Below are 19,418 nucleotides of genomic sequence, written 5' to 3'. Positions count from 1 at the left end.
GCACCTCTCAGATGGGTACCATAGCCATTCCAAGAGAACGAGGGAGAAGTTCATTGTGATGATGATGATGATGATGATGATGATGAATCTATGCCTTGCCTTTTCAGCTGACAGGGCATCAAGGTAGCTTACAGATAAAATAAGAACAGCCTGCATCCTCACCAGGCTGTGAGAATGGTTACTCCAGCATCTCTGTCAGGAAAGGAGTAACCGAATGTTACCTTGATGAGCACATGTTGGGAAGGAGTTTTGTGGGCCATTGTGTGGGATGTGAAACACAAGAGCAGTCAAGTACAACATTCCTAGAGTGAACATGTTTACACATGGGGAGGAATGTTTGTCCAGCCAGCAGGTCAACTTCCTGTTTCCTTCTGGGCTGGGACAGACTTCCTCTGCATGGGACTAGAGGTGGGCGTGGCCTCACCTGTGCAGGTAATGACAAAAGCACAGGGCAGGGCAGCCATCTCTCTCTCTATGACTACATGCATTGAAGAAGCAACATCTGCTTAGCCAAAGAGACTGTCTCCTTATGAGATAGTTTCTAGGTGTATGTTACTTTTCTAAGCTAAGTCTGCCTTCTGGGATCCGATTGTGAACAGAAAGTGAGTAAACTCTTTTAATACTTTTATAGAAGACTGTGTCGTGTCTTATCTTTTATGAGGGAATAAGGGGAAAACACCAGAACAGTTATTATAGAGGCTTTAGCGAGCCTGAGCAAACGCATCCTCTGTGAGTTTAAAAAGGGGAATGTTACTCTGCTAAATTGTGAGCTTGTTAACACAAGTTGGAAAGGCTATAATCAGACAATATATCCTCTCCTGCATCCCTGAACATTCCCACACATTGGCATTCGGGCGTCCCTTGCCAGATTTACTCCAAGTGAATTCGTTTGTTCCCTTCTCCTCTAATTTGGACAAGCAGACCTTTTCACAAAGACAAAAATGGGCTCCAAAACAGAGATCTTTCGTTGTCCCCGAGAGGGGGTAATGACAATAAAGACATTATTATTATTATTATTATCTTCCTAAGAAAAGTGAAAGTTAAGAGGCCCCCACTGTCAGCATTGCCCTCATCATCTGTGACCAAAGAATTACCCATGATCCTCCTCTCAGCAGCCATCTTTGCTGGTCCCCTCAAAATGCAACTGGTTCCCACTTGAGGGCTCCAAAGATGCTTGCCGAGCCCCCAAAGGTGGTGGCCTGTCTACTGACCCTCTTGGATCTTCCCAAGTGGATGATGGGAAAATTCCTCGTTGACTGATCTCAGCAGCGATGAAAATGAAAACTGGGCTGATTTCTGGGCAGTAAAATCAGCTTTCAACTTGCCCCGGAGTTGCAAGGCATAATTACAGATGGTTCTAAAGCCTTAAGAGGATAATACGACCTCAGAGAGAGAGAGAGAAATGTGGTGATGATGGTGGCAGCAGCAGGGACATCAGTGGCTCAGCAGGGTAGCACGACAAAGATAAAAAGGTGTTCCTGTGGTTTGCAGGGTAACAAAGATTAGGGGTACTTCTGGGCTTTCATGATTTCTGAGTGAATTTCAAGCAAATTCCAGGTTGCAGAATCAAAACGGATTTGAAGGTCTCGTGCAACCAACTCGTCTCTCCAAAAGATTAGACTTTCCACCATAAAGGGAGCAGAAACGATTATTTATGTACATAATTGACAGTAGTGCGGATACTACTGGCCCAGAGATGGAAAAAAGACCAGAGATGAATGGTTGATGATGGCGAAATGGCGAAATGGACTGGAAAATCGGGAACCAGGAAGAGAAGAACTTTAAGAGGGAATGTGGGGGGAATTATAATGTATTTAAGAGAACACTGTAAACAACTAAAAACTTGGGCAGGATGTGAGTAACGCTTGTACTAAAAATCATGGCAAAAATGGATTATTTAAGAAAAATAAGAGAAACAGTTGGTTAACGATTGATAGTGGTAACCATGGAAGGGCGGAAGGGAGTTGAAGGATTCAGACAATCCTTAATGTCGATGTTGATGTTTAATGTTTGAATGTAAATCTGCTATGTAAAACTTAATAAAAAAGATTTGACCAAAGAAAAGACTTTCTTCCACAAAGAGATAGGAGGGGAAGTTCACTGGAAAGTGTGGAATAATTTTGTGCCTTAATGTTGTCTAACGCAGCTTTTTTTCTAGAAAAAGAGGTGGCCAAACTCACCATGAACACCTCCCTCATTCTCTTGGAATGGCAACGGCGCCCATCTGAGAGGTGCTGGAACTGATTTCTGGCAAGTTCCAGCTGGGGGGAAAGCCCTGGTCTGACCCCCCCTGCAAACAAACCAGGATGAATGCATTGCAGAGGGTTGGTTTAGATGACCCTTGGGTTCCCTCCAGCTCTACAATGCTATGAACATTCAATAAACCAGTCATCAGGAAGCTACCTAAGAGGACCTCAAGAGGGAGCCTGTGCCAGCCTCAGGCTAGATTCGTTTCCTTCGAAGAGCCCCAGGGAAAAACATTTCTGCTGCTTAACTTTCCCTTTCCCTGAATCACAGCAACTCAATCCCCTAATTATTTGTTCCTGATAATACAGTCATTGACATTGACACCAAGTGGGATGATCTAGGATCAATTTGCCGTAGGTTCTCCATTGTGGGCGAGTCAAGAGTTGTGCAAACCCTACTCCTGACGGTTCTGCTGAACAGACCAGGGTTATTTTGCTGGGCCTTGAAATTCCTACAGATGTTTTGCCTGAGCAAAAGGCAGCCCATTTAATCATCGGCACCACCGTCTGTCTTCCCCCATCCCCCCCTCTCCACAAATCAAGAGATTTCAATAATTGCTCTCATTTGCAGCTGATCTTACTGCCAGGATACATGCCTGAATTGCCTCTCGCTTAGATTACCGCCATGCGCTCTTCATTGCTTTCTGGAGATTGCTTTCTGGAGTGAGCTTTGCTTACTACATCACACGGGTCCTGCATCAATTGCATTGGCTTTCTGTTTGTTTCCTGATGTGCCTTCAATGCGCTGGCAAGCAAAATACAAATTCTCCCCCAGCTGAGTTAACATGGCCTCCAATTGGGAGAGAAGTGAGTACAGCGGTACCTCTGGTTGCGAACGGGATCCGTTCCGGAGGCCCGTTCACAACATGAGTAGAACACAACCCGTGTCTGAGTGCCTGCAGGTCGCAATTCGCCGCTTCTGCGCATGCGAGTGACGTCATTTTGTGTGTCTGCACATGCGCGAGAGGCAAAACCCAGAAGTAACCCTTTCTGGTACTTCTGGGTCACTGCAGGACACAACCTGAAAATGTTCAACCTGAAGCAAACGTAACATGAGGTATGACTCTATGCATAGTGCGTTTGCACTCCCCAGGGACACTGTCCCTATTTTCGTCACACATGGGCACACCCCGTCCTTGCGGGAATGGCTGACCTATGCACTTTGGGGAAGGACTCTCTAGCTCAAGGGTAAACCTTCTGCCCTGCATGCAAAGGTCTCAGGTTTTATTTCTGATGGCATCTCAAGGGCAGGTTGGGAGAGACGCCTGTCTCACCAGCTGCACAAACATAAGATGGGGGACACCTGGCTTACCAGTGGTACGTGTGAAAAGGATCTAGAGGTCTTGGTGGACCACAAGCTTAACATGAGTCAATCAACTTCGTTGGACTGGTCATGTTGTTTGGATGCCTGATGATCGTCTTCCAAAACAACTACTCTATTCTGAACTTAAAAATGATAAGCGTAATGCTGGTGGTCAACAAAAGAGGTTTAAAGACTATCTCAAGGCAAATTCTTTTTTAATGACAACTGGGAAACACTGTTTTGCGAGTGCTCCAGTTGGAGAACAGCCTTTACCAAAGGTATCATGGGTTTTGAACTCAGGACGAAAGGGAGAAACTTGCTAAGAGGAAGGCACGCTTGGCAACCCTTCACTGTGATCAACTCCTGCCCAGAAACCAATGTCCCAACTGTGGAAGGACGTGTGGATCCAGAATTGGCCTCCACAGTCACTTATGGACTCACTGTTAAGACCGTGTTCATGGAAGACAATCTTATTCTGCCTTGGTCAGACCACACCTTGAATACTGTGTCCAATTCTGGGTGCCATAATTTAAGAAGCATGTTAACAAGACAAGGATATGGGAAATGCAAGACTAAGAGGAGATAGCCAAATATCTCAAGGGCTCTTACATGGAAGATGGAGCAAGCAAGCAAGAGGTTCCTACAAAACGTTAGGAAGACGGTAAGAGCTGCTTGGTGGTGGAACAGACTTCCTTGGAAAGTGGTGGACTCTCCTTTGTGGAGGCTTTTAAGCAGAGGTTGGGTGTTCACCATTTCGGGATTCTTCAACTGGGATTCCTGCCTTGGACTAGATGACTTGGCTTGGGGTCCCTTCCAATTCTACAACTCCAAGATGCTATGATAAGGACATTGGTGACCTCTAACCTATACAATTCCCAGTGCTGAGAACCACATACCATTGGTACAATTTAGAAAGGGAGTTTCAGAGCTAAACAGTCCCAGCTGCTGCAATCTACAAGGGCGAACTATATGGTCATGATGCACCAGAGATCCTGAATGTGGGTCCCCCCCCCCAAATAAATCCGTGTGCCCTCCATGTGGGGAGGCTCTTCTCCCAGTAAGGCTATGTCCCTAGGTTTCAAAATAGCTATGGGGATGGAGATGCTCCACAAGCTCTTTGCTGAGCTGGCCGATTCCATTAGACACAGATGCAGATAATCCCCCAGGAAATATAAGGAATAAGCCCTTTTAACATAATTTAACATGTGGTTTGGGCCAGGCCAGATGGAGATTAATTGAAATCCTGCTTCAGGCATGAACCCTGCGCTCTGGGAGAGGGCTTTTCAGCCATTCCCAGCCATGCACCCCCATATGACATGGGGAGCTCCCTAGTTTTCCTGTTCCCCTTCCTGAAAGCTCAGCAGGTCTCAGCTTGGTGGCTGGTGAGGAAATGGAGTCCTCTGTGTGAGAGCTCCATGGTGGACGCTGCAATAGAAGGGGAAGAAATGGTGGCAGCGAGAGATTTTACTTTCTTGGGCTCCATGATCACTGCAGATGGTGACAGCAGTCACGAAATTAAAAGACTCCTGCTCCTTGGGAGAAAAGCAATGACAAACCTAGACAGCATCTTAAAAGGCAGAGATATCAGCTTGCCAACAAAGGTCCGTATAGTAAAAGCTATGGTTTTCCCAGTAATGATGTATGGAAATGAGAGCTGGACCATCAAGAAGGCTGATTGCCAAAGAATGGATGCTTTTGAATTGTGGTGCTGGAGGAGACTCTTGAGAGTCCCATGGACTGCAAGAAGATCCAACCTCTCCATTCTGAAGGAAATCAGCCCTGAGTGCTCACTGGAAGGACAGATCCTGAAGCTGAGGCTCCAAGACTTTGGCCACCTCATGAGAAGAGAAGACTCCCTGGAAAAGACCCTGATGTTGGGAAAGATGGAGGGCACAAGGAGAAGGGAACGACAGAGGACGAGATGGTGGGACAGTGTTCTCGAAGCTACCAGCATGAGTTTGACCAAACTTTGGGAGGCAGTGGAAGACAGGAGTCCCTGGCGTGCTCTGGTCCAGGGGGTCACGAAGAGGTGGACACGACTAAACAACAACAAGGACATAAGGTGAGCCCCACAGCAGGATCAGGCCCATCTAGACCAGCCCCTCATTCTCTCAGGGGCCAATCAGACGCCTGAATCCAAAAAGCAACACTCTGCCAGCTTGCGATTCCCAGGAACTGGGATCCAGACTCTTAGAATCATAACCTTGGAAGGGACCCAGAGGATAATCTAGTCCAGGAATGCAGGACTAGGCAGCTGTCCCATATGGGGATTTGAACCGGCAACCTTACTAGTAACAGCACCATGCTTCAACCAATGGAGCTACCCATGCTGGCCAGCATTACTGCCTCTGATCATACGGAAAAGCTTTCTGACAGTAAGAGCTGTCATGGAGGAATTTCAGTTAAAGTACCCATGGCATCCAAACTCTGCTTAAATACCTTCAAGGAAGGAGAGTCCATCACCTCTCATGGGAGTCCATTCCACTGCTGAACAGCTCTTGCCATCAGAGAGTTTTCCCCTATGTTTAGTCGGAAACTCCTTTCTCATCACTTGAAGTCATGGGTTCGAGTCCTACCCTCTGGAGCAGGAGAAAGCAAGCTTTCCCCAACTTCCATGTAGCAACCAAACAATTAAACCCCTGTGTTGTAAACAATTATCAGTAATATCCAAGGCAACACGATGACCCAGTACAACAATGCAATATCAATATAAACTCTTTATATAATCTAGACGGAATATAGAACAATATGAAATATGCACTCTCTGCAAACCCAATAAACAGAAATCTTATAAATCTCTGAAAGTCGCAAAATGTGCACTCTTGATGGATTCTCTTCAAAACATAGAACCAAATAAACATAAGTCTTATAAGTCTCTGAAAGTCTTTGTAGACTATGCAAGTCTCTGAAAGAAGCAATGGGTCATATTCTTATCTGGTGAAGACAAGCCGTAAAGCTTTGTTTTATGATGTCCAACGCTGCCGAAGCAGTCCGGAAACAGAAGTAGTGAACAGTGATTCCGGATATACCCACTGTTTCGTGGAATTCTTCTTCAGCACAGCAGAAGGATTCAGAAATGCTTCACAAACCCATTTATATAGTGAATGGAATTGTATAACAACAATAGCTATGGAGCAGTGGCCATTACAGTTATGTAACTGCTCCATAGCTATTGTTGTTATACAATTCCATTCGCCATATAAATGGGTTTGTGAAGCATTTCTGAATCCATCTTCCATGTGACAGCCCTTCGGAGATTTAAAGATGCTCTCACCTAACAGGTGGACATCCAACCTCTGCTTAAAAACCTCCAACAAAGGAGAATTCATCACTTTCCAAGGAAGTCTGTTTCTCTGGCTAACAGCTCTTACCATCTTCCTAATGTTGGGTCGGAATCTCTTGCTTGCTTATTCCACCTTCCATGTAAGAGCCCTTGAGATATTTGGCTATCGTATCCCATGGACTGCAAGAAGATCCAACCTCTCCATTCTGAAGGAAATCAGCCCTGAGTGCTCACTGGAAGGACAGATCCTGAAGCTGAGGCTCCAAGACTTTGGCCACATTGTGAGAAGAGAAGACTCCCTGGAAACAGCGGCGTAGCGTGGGTTGTCAGCACCCGGGGCAAGGCAAGTAATTTGCGCCCCCTAACCCGGGGCAAGGCAAGTAATTTGCGCCCCCTAACCCCTAACCTGCCGCCGCTGCCAGCTTCTTCTTGCTGCTGCCTGGGCTGGGGTATTTACGGTAAGGTAGCCACGGTGGCGGCGGTGGGTCCGTGTCAGGTGATCTGAGGCGGGTTGCCGCTGGCCCTGCCACCCAAACGACGCCCGCTTGTCTGGAGGAGGAGGAGGGCAGAGAGGCGAGGAAAATGCAACATGGCCCAGCAGCTGCATCAGCGGCAGCAGTGGGGCTGTGAGGAGGGGCTGCCTGGCGCGCCCTCCACGGCCCTGACGTGCGGGGACCGCGGCGAGCGCTGAGAGCCGCTGCCAGCTCGCCGGTTCCGCGAGACATGGGGCTCTGCTACAGCCTGCGCCCGAGCGTCTTCGGCGACTCCGGAGGCGGCGAGCGCGCCCCCCCAGATGTTGCGCCCGGTGCGGCCGGCCCCCCCCCTGCACCCCCCACGCTACGCCACTGCCTGGAAAAGACGCTGGTGTTGGGAAAGATGGAGGGCACAAAAAGAAGGGGACGACAGAGGACGAGATGGTGGGACAGTGTTCTCGAAGCTACCAGCATGAGTTTGACCAAACTGCGGGAGGCAGTGGAAGACAGGAGTGCCTGGCGTGCTCTGGTCCAGGGGGTCACAAAGAGGCGGACACGACTAAACGACTAAACAACAACAACAAGAATTGCTTTAGCATTTTTTGCTGCTGCATCACCCTGTTGACTCGTGTTAAGCCTGTAATAATAATAAATAATCAATTTTATTTCCCCAGCCGAAGCCAGGCTCAGGGCGGCTAACAACAATAAAACAGTACAAAAGTACAGCATAAACAACACTCTAAAATCATTCATTATAAAATTAATTAATTCAAGCCACTGGCAACCATTGGGCCAGAGCTCCACGAAGATTGCCGAAGGAGGGAGTCAGGCTGTGCCCTGGCCAAAGGCCTGGTGGAACAGCTCTGTCTTGCAGGCCCTGCGGAAAGATGTCAGGTCCCGCAGGGCCCTGGTCCCTGTAGTTAAATCATTGGAGGTTAAGTCTTTTTTGGCTGCTCATGGTCCACCCTGGACCATGCAAGGCAGGCAGGCAGAGGCGTCCGACATAGGAAAACACCTTATACCCAATCAGAGCCTTCGTCCATCTCGCTCAGTATTGTGCACTCTGGCTGGCAGCATCTCTCTGGGATTTCAGGCAGGGATCTCTCCCAGCCTTACCTGCAAAGGTCGGGATTTGAACCTAGGACCTTCTGAGCGCAAGGTAGCTGCTCTACCTGTTGAGCTACGACCTGTTCCCAATCAATTCCCAGCCCTTACCCCCTGCCATAATCCACCAGCATGATATTTATGTTAGTTTGTGGCCAAAAGCTTCCAGTAACAAATTGCAAGCATTAGGTTTCATTCTGCAAATTTTCTTCTTTCTCAGGGCCATTGCCAGGCCAAATCTATTCTTAATCTTCAGATTAAGGATATTGATGCACAGAACCCGGCTCGTGAAACCTCCTCTCTGTTGCATCTTGGTCTTTGTTTATTGATTAGTCTAAGAGTCGTGCCAATTATTTAGACAGCTTGACTCTTTCCAAATATTGGCTGCCCTTTTGTAGGGTCAGATTTAATTGCTTTCCTGGAGGGGGTTTGGAGTATTCCCCAGAGTGGATGGCACTGTCTCTGCAATGGCAGAAACGACCAAAAATTCAGCATGTGCTTTCTCTAAATGAGATTTTCTATGGTGATGAGCAAAACGCGTTCCATTTACTCCTGCTGCATCAAAATATCCAGCGACGGGTTGAGTGGTACTCGGCTTAGTTATTGAAAATAATGCATCATAAAATCATAGGTTTGGAAGGGGCCCTGTTGGAAGGGACCCAAGGGTCATCTAGTTCAACCCCGTGCAATGCAGCTAAAGCATTAATGGAAGATGGCCACCCAACCTCTGCTTAAAAACCTCCAACAAAGTCAGTCCCAATATCAAACAGCTCATACCGTGCCAGAAAGTTATTCCGTATGTTTAGTCGGAATCTCCTGTCTTGTAACCTGAAGCCATGGGTTCGAGTCCTACCCTCCAGAGCAGGCGAAAACAAGCTTGCTCCATCCTTGAGATATTTGAAGTTGGCTCTCATTTCTCCTCTCAGTCTCCTCTTTTCCGAGCTAAACATACCCAACTCCTTCAACCGTTCCTTTTTGGCAACTCTCCCCACACTGCATGCCATTTCCACAGTGTCCTCTTTCTGCTGATGGTCCCCTCTCAGCCTTGTTCCCAATGTACATCTTCCCCCCTCACTCCAGTTCCTGATGTAAAACTTCACTCACCCCTTTTTCCTGGGGTGGGGCCACCCATTTGTGCTTCTGATCCTGAATGGGGTAACTGTGCCCCTGAAGGACCAGGTGCACAGCCTGGGAGTCATTTTGGACTCACAGCTGTCCACAAAGGAACAGGTCAATTCTGTGTCCAGGGCAGCTGTCTACCAGCTCCATCTGGTACGCAAGATGAGACCCTACCTGCCTGCGGACTGTCTCACCAGAGTGGTGCATGCTCTGGTTCTCTCCCGCTTGGACTACTGCAATGCACTCTACGTGGGGCTACCTTTGAAGGTGACCCGGAAACTGCAATTAATCCAGAATGCGGCAGCTAGACTGGTGACTGGGAGCGGCCGCCGAGACCACATAACACCAGTCTTGAAAGACCTACACTGGCTCCCAGTACATTTCCAAGCACAATTCAAAGTGTTGGTGCTGACCTTTAAAGCCCTAAACGGCCTCAGTCCAGTATACCTGAAGGAGTGTCTCCACCCCCATCATTGATCCTGGACACTGAGGTCCAGCTCCGAGGGCCTTCTGGCGGTTTCCTCATTGCGAGAAGCCAAGTTACAGGGAACCAGGCAGAGGGCCTTCTCGGTGGTGGCGCCTGCCCTGTGGAACGCCCTCCCATCAGATGTCAAAGGAATAAACAACTATCTGACGTTTAGAAGACATCTGAAGGTGGCTCTGTTTAGGGAAGTTTTAATGTCTGACGCTGTATTGTTTTTAATATTCAGTTGGAAGCCGCCCAGAGTGGCTGGGGAAACCCAGCCAGGTGGGTGGGGTATAAATAATATATTATTATTATTATTATTATTATTATTATTATTATTATTATTATTATTATTATTATTATTCTCAGGTGCCAAAATGTCCTGGGCTGGCTAGCCCGCTCCCTCAATCAGCAAAACTTGCCCTGTTCCACAAAACACTCGTTCTGCATTTGCAAGGACTCAATCTTTTCGTTTGGCAGCACCTGCCCTATGGAACTCCCTGCCTCTTGAGGTCAAGTAGGCGCCTTCGTTGCATTCTTTTTGCCTCCTGCTAAAAGCATCCTTGTTTAGACCAGCTTATCCAGATGTTTAGAAAGCTGCCTTTAGCCTGCCAGAAAGCTTAAACCATTACCATTATTATTATTTTTTTAATTGGCAGTTTTTTCTCTTTTTGTAAACTGCTTCGAGGCTGCTTTTTCACAACCAAGCGCTGCAAACACTTTTTGTTGTTGTTGTTGTTTAGTCGTTTAGTCGTGTCCGCCTCTTCGTGACCCCCTGGACCAGAGCACGCCAGGCACTCCTGTCTTCCACTGCCTCCCGCAGTTTGGTCAAACTCATGCTGGTAGCTTCGAGAACACTGTCCCACCACCTCGTCCTCCGTCATCCCCTTCTCCTTGTGCCCTCCATCTTTCCCAACATGAGGGTCTTTTCCAGGGAGTCTGTCCTTCCAGTGAGCACTCAGGGCTGATTTCCTTCAGAATGGAGAGGTTTGATCTTCTTGCAGTCCATGGGACTCTCAAGAGTCTCCTCCAGCACCAGAATTCAAAAGCATCCATTCTTCGCCGATCAGCCTTCTTGATGGTCCAGCTCTCACTTCCATACATCACAAGTAAAAAAGGGGGGAAATAAAGAGAATAGGAGGTGTTCCTGGGCATGCGCAAAGCGCAAACGGCCTGGCTTCCTTCTGCAGGGACCCTGCTGCTCTAGAGGTCAGTCCAGCCCCCCAAGGCTGCATTCCATGCTCTCTTCCTGTCCTTGCTTGACCTGCGCAGAGGACGGCACATGTTTTTAGAAGTTGCTGGGGAGAGAAAATGCTTCCTGCCTGATTGCATCTCCTTGCATATGCAAGTCTGAGGCCTGCAGGGGGCAGTTTCTGCCAGGGGTGTTCTGGGCACAGGGCACAGAGTTTCCTCCTCCCCTATTTATCAGGACACCCCCCCCTCTCCTGCAGGCTGCCTGTCCTCACAGTGCCCCTGCCTTCAGGGAGGGAGAGACCCATCGCATTCGCTTAAGCGCAGAGACAGCTCATCTCACCAGGCAGGGATGCAGAGGAGGCTATAAAAAGCACGAAAGGGAGTCTGGGTCGTGCGCGTTGCTCATCCCCCTGGTCTGACTCCGCACCCTTTAGCTCGCCGCAAAAGAAAAAAGAAAAATTCCAAAGCCAGCAAGCGTCAGCCCCAAATGTCCCCCCCGGGCGAAACCCCAAAGCTGCCTCAGGCCAAGGGTTTTGAGCAAAGGACTTTGCCCCCAGAGCTTTAAATGCAGCCCTGGAAATGGAGAAGCATTAATAGAAAAGCCTGCCTCTGGGCATGTACGGAGTGCCTTAGCCTGGCCTTTGGCTCGGAGTCAATTTGATTCCCTCCCCCTCTTTCTTTCTTTTTTTCCCTTTCTCCTCCTGTGAGGAGGCTGCATTTTAATGTTTTAATGTTGTGTTTTAATCTTGTTTTTAAGTTGTATTGATTCAACTTGTTTTTATTATTGCTTCTTAGCCGCCCTGAGCCCGGCCTTGGCTGGGGAGGGCGGGGTATAAATAAAGTTTATTATTATTATTATTATTAGCTGCAGCGAGGAAATCAGGGAGCATGCAGAGGGCCAAAGTGAATGCTTCTCGTGTCTGACAGTTTGTGCACCTAATCGACACAGTGCAAAATGGTTTTTGATAAATGTTAGGCAGCCCCGTCCTCTATGTACTGTGACGTGCACAGATTGGGCTGCAGAAAACTGCTATATACAATTTTTAAAATCATTTTTATTGATTTTCCAATTAAAAAAAGCATCCAATTAAATATCCAATCATAATACAGTGGTGCCCCGCAAGACGAACGCCTCGGAAGACGAAAAACTCGCTAGACGAAGGAGTTTTTCGTTTTCTTAGCTGCTTCGCAAGACGCATTTCCCTATGGGCTTGCTTCGCAAAACGAAACTTGCCCCGCAAGCTCTGGGGATAGCGGGGAAGCGCAGCGCGTCTTCCCCTCTGTCCCCGGACCTCTTTTGAAGCAAGGGGCGGTGGGGAGAAGATCGCTTCTCCCCGTTGCCAGCCCCGCAATCTCCTCGCCTTCCCCTCTCTCCCTGGATCCCTTTTGAACCAAGGGGCGGCAACGGGGAGAAGCGATCTTCTCCCCTCCACCCCTTGCTTCAAAAGAGGGGACAGAGGGGAAGGCGTGCACGCCTTCCCCTCTGTCCCCGGAGATTGCGGGGCAGGCAACGGGGAGAAGCAATCCCTGGACGGTCTCCATAGGAACGCATTGATTGATTTTCAATGCATTCCTATGGGAAACCGTGCTTCGCAAGACGAAAAACTCGCAAGAAGAAAAAACTTGCGGAACAAATTAATTTTGTCTTGCGAGGCACCACTGTACTTCAATTAAAAAAAATAAAAATATAAAAAAATCAAATTATAGTCCAAATCGTATTTATTTAATATAAATATAAATATAAATATAAATATAAATATAAATATAAATATAAATATAAATATAAATATAAATATAAATATAAATATAAATATAAATATAAATATAAATATAATAAATAAATAAGAAAACTGCTATATTCAACTATGCTTTACTCAGAGTTGACCCACTCCAAGTAACAGACCTAACTCAGTCTACTCTGTGGGAAACCACTCTGCATTTTGTAAAGTTGTCGATTGGCTAGGCATTTGGACACCTCTCAAGGCACTGTAACTGAATCTAGAAGGATTGTATAGAATTGTAGATTTGGAAAGAACCCCAAGGTCATCTAGCCCAACCCCTTCCAACGCAAGAATCGCAGATAAAAAATCCCCGACAAGCAGCCATCCCACCTTTCTTTAAAAACCTCCAACATAGGAAAGTCCAACACCTTCTGAGGGAGTCTATGGAACTCACTGCCACAGGGCCATTGGCCTGACCACGCAGCCTCCTCTTCCATCAGTATGTTCTTATATATTCTAAAATATAAGTCATGGGCCCCGCCTGCTCACCTGCTCCCTAAAATATCACTGGTTTGCTCCTTTCTATATATAGGGTGCCAACATTCTGCATGGACTGGTTGCACGGCAACATGCGCAAATGGGTTTAGATACCTATGAGGTCCATAGATTATCATATAGTGTACAGTCAAACCTCCTGTTACGTTTGCTTCATGTTACGTTCTTTCAGATTACGTCCCGCGGTGACCCGGAAGTACTGGAAAGGGTTACTTCCGGGTTTCGTCGCTCGCACATGCGCAGAAGCACAAAATCATGTCACACGCATGTGCAGAAGCGGCGAATTGCAACCCGCGCGTGCGCAGACGCGCCACTGCGGGTTGCGCTCTTTTCATGTTGCTAACGGGCCTCCGGAATGGATCCCGTTCGCAACCAGAGGTACCACTGTATATTCAACACAAAAAAACAGCAACAAGTGAGAGCTGGACAATAAAGAAGGCTGATCGCCAGAGAATGAATGCTTTTGAATTCTGGTGCTGGAGGAGACTCTTGAGAGTCCCATGGACTGCAAGAAGATCAAACCTCTCCATTCTGAAGGAAATCAGCCCTGAGTGCTCACTGGAAGGACAGATCCTGAAGCTGAGGCTCCAGTACTTTGGCCACCTCATGAGAAGAGGAAACTCCCTGGAAAAGACCCTGATGTTGGGAAAGATGGAGGGCACAAGGAGAAGGGGACGACAGAGGACGAGATGGTGGGACAGTGTTTTCGAAGCTACCAGCATGAGCCTGACCAAACTGCGGGAGGCAGTGGAAGACAGGAGTGCCTGGCGTGCTCTGGTCCAGGCGGTCACGAAGAGGCGGACACGACTAAATGACTAAACAACAACAACAAAGGACAGCTGGACATATAAAGGGCCCCATTACCTTCAGGAGTTTAGGGCCTCTTCAGACCTAAATCTGGCCCTGCTTGACATGTTGGGGTCTTTTCTCCTAATGGGAAGAACACAACATTTCTCTGGACATGCCCCTTATCTCCAAACTCTCCTGGGAAGAGGAACGAGTGACTGAGTACATGTTGTGGGAACATTGATCTGACAGCTGATCTCGGAGTCTCCTCCAGGATTATGGTTCTCTTCTTCCCTAATCCCTCTCAGTTTAATAGACTTTTGAGATGGCTTGGAGGAGAGGAGCAGGTTGCTGCTGAGATCTTCCCCCCTTCTCTGCCACCCCCACCAGCTCCCATCCCAAAAGATCTCCGCCCCGGGGGGCTGCCAGCTCCCCAACCCCACCCCAACTATGTCCAACACACAGGTGATAGGGGTGGGTGGAGACAAGCAAATCCATCCGTTTTGCTTGATCTCACTTCCCCTGTTTTAAGTTCAGCTCTGCCTGTTTCATAGGAGGCAGTGTGGTGCAGTGGTTAGAGCGCTGGCCTATGACCTGGGAGAGACAAGGGTTCAATAATAATAATAATTTATTATTTATACCTCGCCCATTTCGCTTGATCTCACTTCCCCTGTTTTGAGTTCAGCTCTGCCTATTTCATACGCTGCATAGGAGGCAGTGTGGTGCAGTGGTCAGAGCACTGGACTATGACCTGGGAGAGACAAGGGTTCAATAATAATTGTATGGGGCTCAGGAGCAGAGGCGCAGAGGAGAGAGGAAATGGAGAGCGAAGGGGAAGAATCTGAGGGCAGCGGAGGGCAGAATGACAGTGACCCGAGAGATTCCATGAGCCTCTCCAGTGAATCAGAAGATTCCCAGAAGGGAGCGCCGGTGGCCAGGGCAAGGGGGGTCCCAGGGGGGACACACCAGAGGCAGGGGGCCAGCGGAGACTCCCAGAGCAGTAGCTGGAAATCAGGGCCAGCTTCCCCACCAGAGCGTAGTGGGGGGGAAGAGTCTCATAGGTCAGAGTCAGCGTCTCCTCTGGCAAGCAGGGAGGCGGAGTCAAGCCCAGCTGGCATCCCCGAACAGGGAAGCAGCGACAGGAGCAGTATAACGGTCAGAAGGAAGGTGGCAGGCTGGGCGCGCGCGCCAAGTTCAAATGTACAGGCGCGCGGGACAGCAGAAAGCCCGGATTGGGAACCAGGTCCTAAAGCTCGCCGGAGGGAGGGGGAAGACTCGGGGGATTCAGCCTCAGAAGAGTCTAGGAAGGGCAAGACCTCGGCGGACAAGCGGACCCAGAGGAAGAGGGAGCAGAGGAAGAGGTGGAGCAAGGCTAGGGTCTTGAACTGGTGTCTGGGGGGAGGAGACTCAGATGGAGCTTCGACGGTCTAGAGTTACAGACGTAGGGCTGCGCACCGCGGCTGTAAAACCAACAATGAACCTCAATAAAGACTTTTGTATATAAAGAGACACTGGCGTTGGTCCTTTGTGAGCTGGGACCTGAGGCAGCCCTGATAATAATAATAATAATAATAATAATAATAATAATAATAATAATAATAATTCAAATCCTCACTGGGCCATGAAGCTCAAGGGATGTGTCTTTGGGGGCCAGTCACTACCTCTCAGCCTAACCTCTCTCACAAGGCTGTTCTGGGGACTAAATGAGAAGGGAGATAATCTTGCGCACCACCTCTATCGAGCTCAGAGAAAAAGGTGATGCTATAAATGCAATAAATAAATAAACATTTCATCATCAAATTGTTGTTGTTTTTAATGAAAATTCGCCAGCCATTTAGTGCGAACTTCTCCTAATAAGCAGATTGTATTCACAAAGCAGTTTTCCCTCCTGCGATCCATCTTTAGTGGTTATTTTCACTAATACTTGCATTTATTTGCACACTTTGCCTTAGTCCGTGCCTTTTCGTACACACCGCTTGGGCGGAGAACCACATTGCAAAATTCAGAGAAGTGCAAATTTCAAAGAATGCCTGAGTTTCGGTTTTCAGGTTGTTTCTGAAAGTGCAAATTAGGCACCTTAAATGCAATCTGAATTGAATCTCTCCCCTGGCGGCACAAAAACACTGGTGTTCAGCTTGGAATGAGTTTTAACCATTAAGCACTAATATATAAAGGCAAACCACCCAACTCCTCTCACATCTTGAGCCTCAGCCCAAATGCTTCTAATTCATCAATGGTACTTTCGCTTAAAAAGACGTCCGTAAAGCCTTCTTAACAAACATTTGATTCTTTATTCTGAAATGGCCATTCTTTTGTTAAAAACACTAAAGACTTGCGAGTTGCTAGCTTACATTGCGTATCCTGCATTTATTTCGCTTCCATTGACAGAGAAAGCCTGCAAGATAATTCGAATTTTGATCTGGGCAAGGATAAGAGAATTTGGGGGCACAATATATAATGAACTTTAATAGATCTTTGAATTCTCTTTTTGGAGGGAAACCTGAAGCCTTCTTGTTAGGCATTTTGTCCACTGAAATACCCCCCCCCCCCGGGAGCTTCCGGTTGTGAGCGACGCCATCGCAAGCGGGGATTGCTTCCAGGCGGAGAATCCCGGGTTTTTCGGAGGATTAAGGGGGTCCTTGGGCGCAGTGACCCCCCGAAGTAGTGTCTGGAGGGTGTTCAGACACTCAGGTTCCCGCGGAGAGCCAAAACGCAGACCACCTGGCCGCCAGGTAACTCCACGGAGCGAAGAGAGCGGCGGGGAGGAGAAGCGGGCTAAGGGGAAGCCATAGCTAACTCCGGAAAACGAAGCCCCGAGCTTGCCGGGGGAGCTCACAGTTCTCGGAAACTAAGGAACCCGGGCTAAAAATCTCTAGGACAAACCAGGGGAAATAAAGGGAAGCACCGGTGGACTAATATTTATCTACGAGACTAGTACTATCTCCAATCCATTTGTGCGCATTGGGGAAACAAAGTTGCTGAAAGTGAAAGTACGCCGCCGCTAGCGGCTACTGTTTCTTTTCCCCCTAAAGGTTGCTACAAACTCTTTGATACAAAACGAATTCTCTGACTGAGAAAGAAGAACTCAAGCCAAAAGGGGGAAACGGAGGGTTAAGAGCTGGAATTCTAAGGTCCTTTTTGGAATTTTTGAAAGAGGAATCGAACGACTAACTGCAATTTTTTTCTTTTCCTTTTTTTGTCTTTTCAAAAAGGCTGCGTAATAGAGGAAGTGCTTTCGACTCCATTACACGGTCAGCCTTCCGGGCTATTTCCGTTCTTGTCCTTGCCTCGCTCTCAATTAAAAGTACTGGTCTCTAAAAGCATCAGAGAACTGAGGAATTGGACAGGCAGCCAAAATCCCTACTTTGACTAAACTACGTTTTTCCTCTTCTTTTCTCTTTTTCTTTTTTTCTTCCCTTTTTGTATGTTACCCAGTCAACTTCGGGAATTTAGGACACCTAGTGGCCAGAAGAGTAACTACAACTAGGTTATACCTTCCTTCTCAATCAATCTTATTTATCATATGTGACTCTTCTGTTTAAAGACGGGATTGAATAAGAATTTATAACCACACTACAAACTTTAAGAGGGCTAGCCCAACTGGGTCAGAAGGCTCTTATATCTTTTTTCTTTTTCCCTTCAATTCTGGACTGGAGAAAGAGGATTTGAATTTTGAATTTGGACTCTTCTTTTCTTGTTTTTTCTCTTTCCTTCCTTTTTCCTTCTCTCTTTTTTACTCATATATATATATTTGGAATTTTTTGCGGTATAACTGGACTACAATTGAGAAACTACGATATCTAAAGGGACCAGCCAAATTTGTAGCAAGAAGACCTTTTGTCTCTGGTCTGTTATTCTCTTTCAGTTTTTTTTTTTTTTTTTTTTTTTCTCGCCTCCTCTTCTCTCCCCTCTCCCTCTTACTCTGTGAAGCCTTTTGGACGCAATCAGCACCCCACTTGTTACCTGTGTTCCAGTTGACTCCCTTGTGGGGAGCCCGAACTAAATCAGGCTTCTTAGCTATTTCAAAGGAACTCCTCAACTATTCCAAAGGAACTTATAAGGACTACCCAATTGGGAGTAGAGGACTGGTTCTTATCTGCTTTTTCTGCGATCGGAACTTCGAACTCCTGTACTCCTCTTTATATGGGGCTATACTCTCCCGTGGTATAACTGGAGTATAAATTCTTCTCCCCTCCTCTCCATTTTTTTACTTCCTCCCTTCCTTGAAATTTCCCAGACGAAACTAATTACCCTTCCCCCGATTAGGGGAAGGAATCTGGCTACTTTTGGCAAAAAGGTTAATATTGATACTTCTAACTTAAATTTAGAGGAATAAGAGACTGGGAACTATACTTCGAGGGTTGTGAGTGACTAAGGTGGGAATTGACAAAAAACTATATTAGGGGGGTGTTAACCGTCGTTAAAGGTTATATTGGAAGGATGTCCCACGTACCTAAGAAGGGTGGAGAGGGCGGGACACCAGGAGATAGGAGAGGATCTAAACCAGATGCAGATTTTAAGACAGAAATTTTGAAAATGTTTGCTGAAATTAGACAGAGTGAAAAGAATATGGAGGATAAATTAGAGCATGTGAATACAAGAATAGAACAGGTGGATACGAGAATTGGGAAAATGGACCAAAAGATTGAGGAAACGGTAAAAGAGTTAAGGGGTCAAATTAAAGATATTACTAAAAGAACACAGTCTCTGGAAGAAGGAGTGAAAAAAACAAGAGTGGAAATGAAGGAAGTGAAACGGGAGGAGGAAAAACTAAAAGTAGGATTATCGGAAGTCAACAAGACACAAGAAGAAGTATGGGACGCAATCGCGATGAATGAATTGAGGCAACGGGAGGTGAATCTTAGGTTGAGAGCAGTCCCTGAAATACAAGGTGAAAACATCAGAGAGAAACTGATAATGGAAATAACACGATGGTTGGCAATACAAAAAGAAGAAGTAGAAAGATCGGTCCAGAATGCATTTAGAATAAGAACAAGAACAAATAGAATAAAGAAAATGCCGGGCGACTGCCTGATTACTTTTAAAGATAAAGATATGAGAAACCTAATCTTACAAAAAAATAGAGAAAAAAGGTTAAATATTGAGGGGAATTATATAATCATCTTCAAAGATATCCCAGTAAGATTGTTGAAACGAAGAGACCCATA

The 19,418-nt window shown here is 47.0% G+C and overlaps 1 protein-coding gene across 1 annotated transcript in view; it reads right to left on the bottom strand.

Annotated features, from left to right (window-relative positions):
• The window catches only part of KCNK3 (potassium two pore domain channel subfamily K member 3), a 99,317-nt gene that overhangs the window by 13,055 nt on the left and 66,844 nt on the right, over positions 1-19,418 (bottom strand). The gene's annotated exons all lie outside the window — the stretch shown is intronic.

Source organism: Podarcis muralis, chromosome 3, assembly GCF_964188315.1.
Source record: "Podarcis muralis chromosome 3, rPodMur119.hap1.1, whole genome shotgun sequence".
Classification (NCBI taxonomy): domain Eukaryota; kingdom Metazoa; phylum Chordata; class Lepidosauria; order Squamata; family Lacertidae; genus Podarcis; species Podarcis muralis.
Note: the sequence above shows the minus strand (reverse complement) of the source record. Positions and strands in the feature narration are given on the sequence as shown.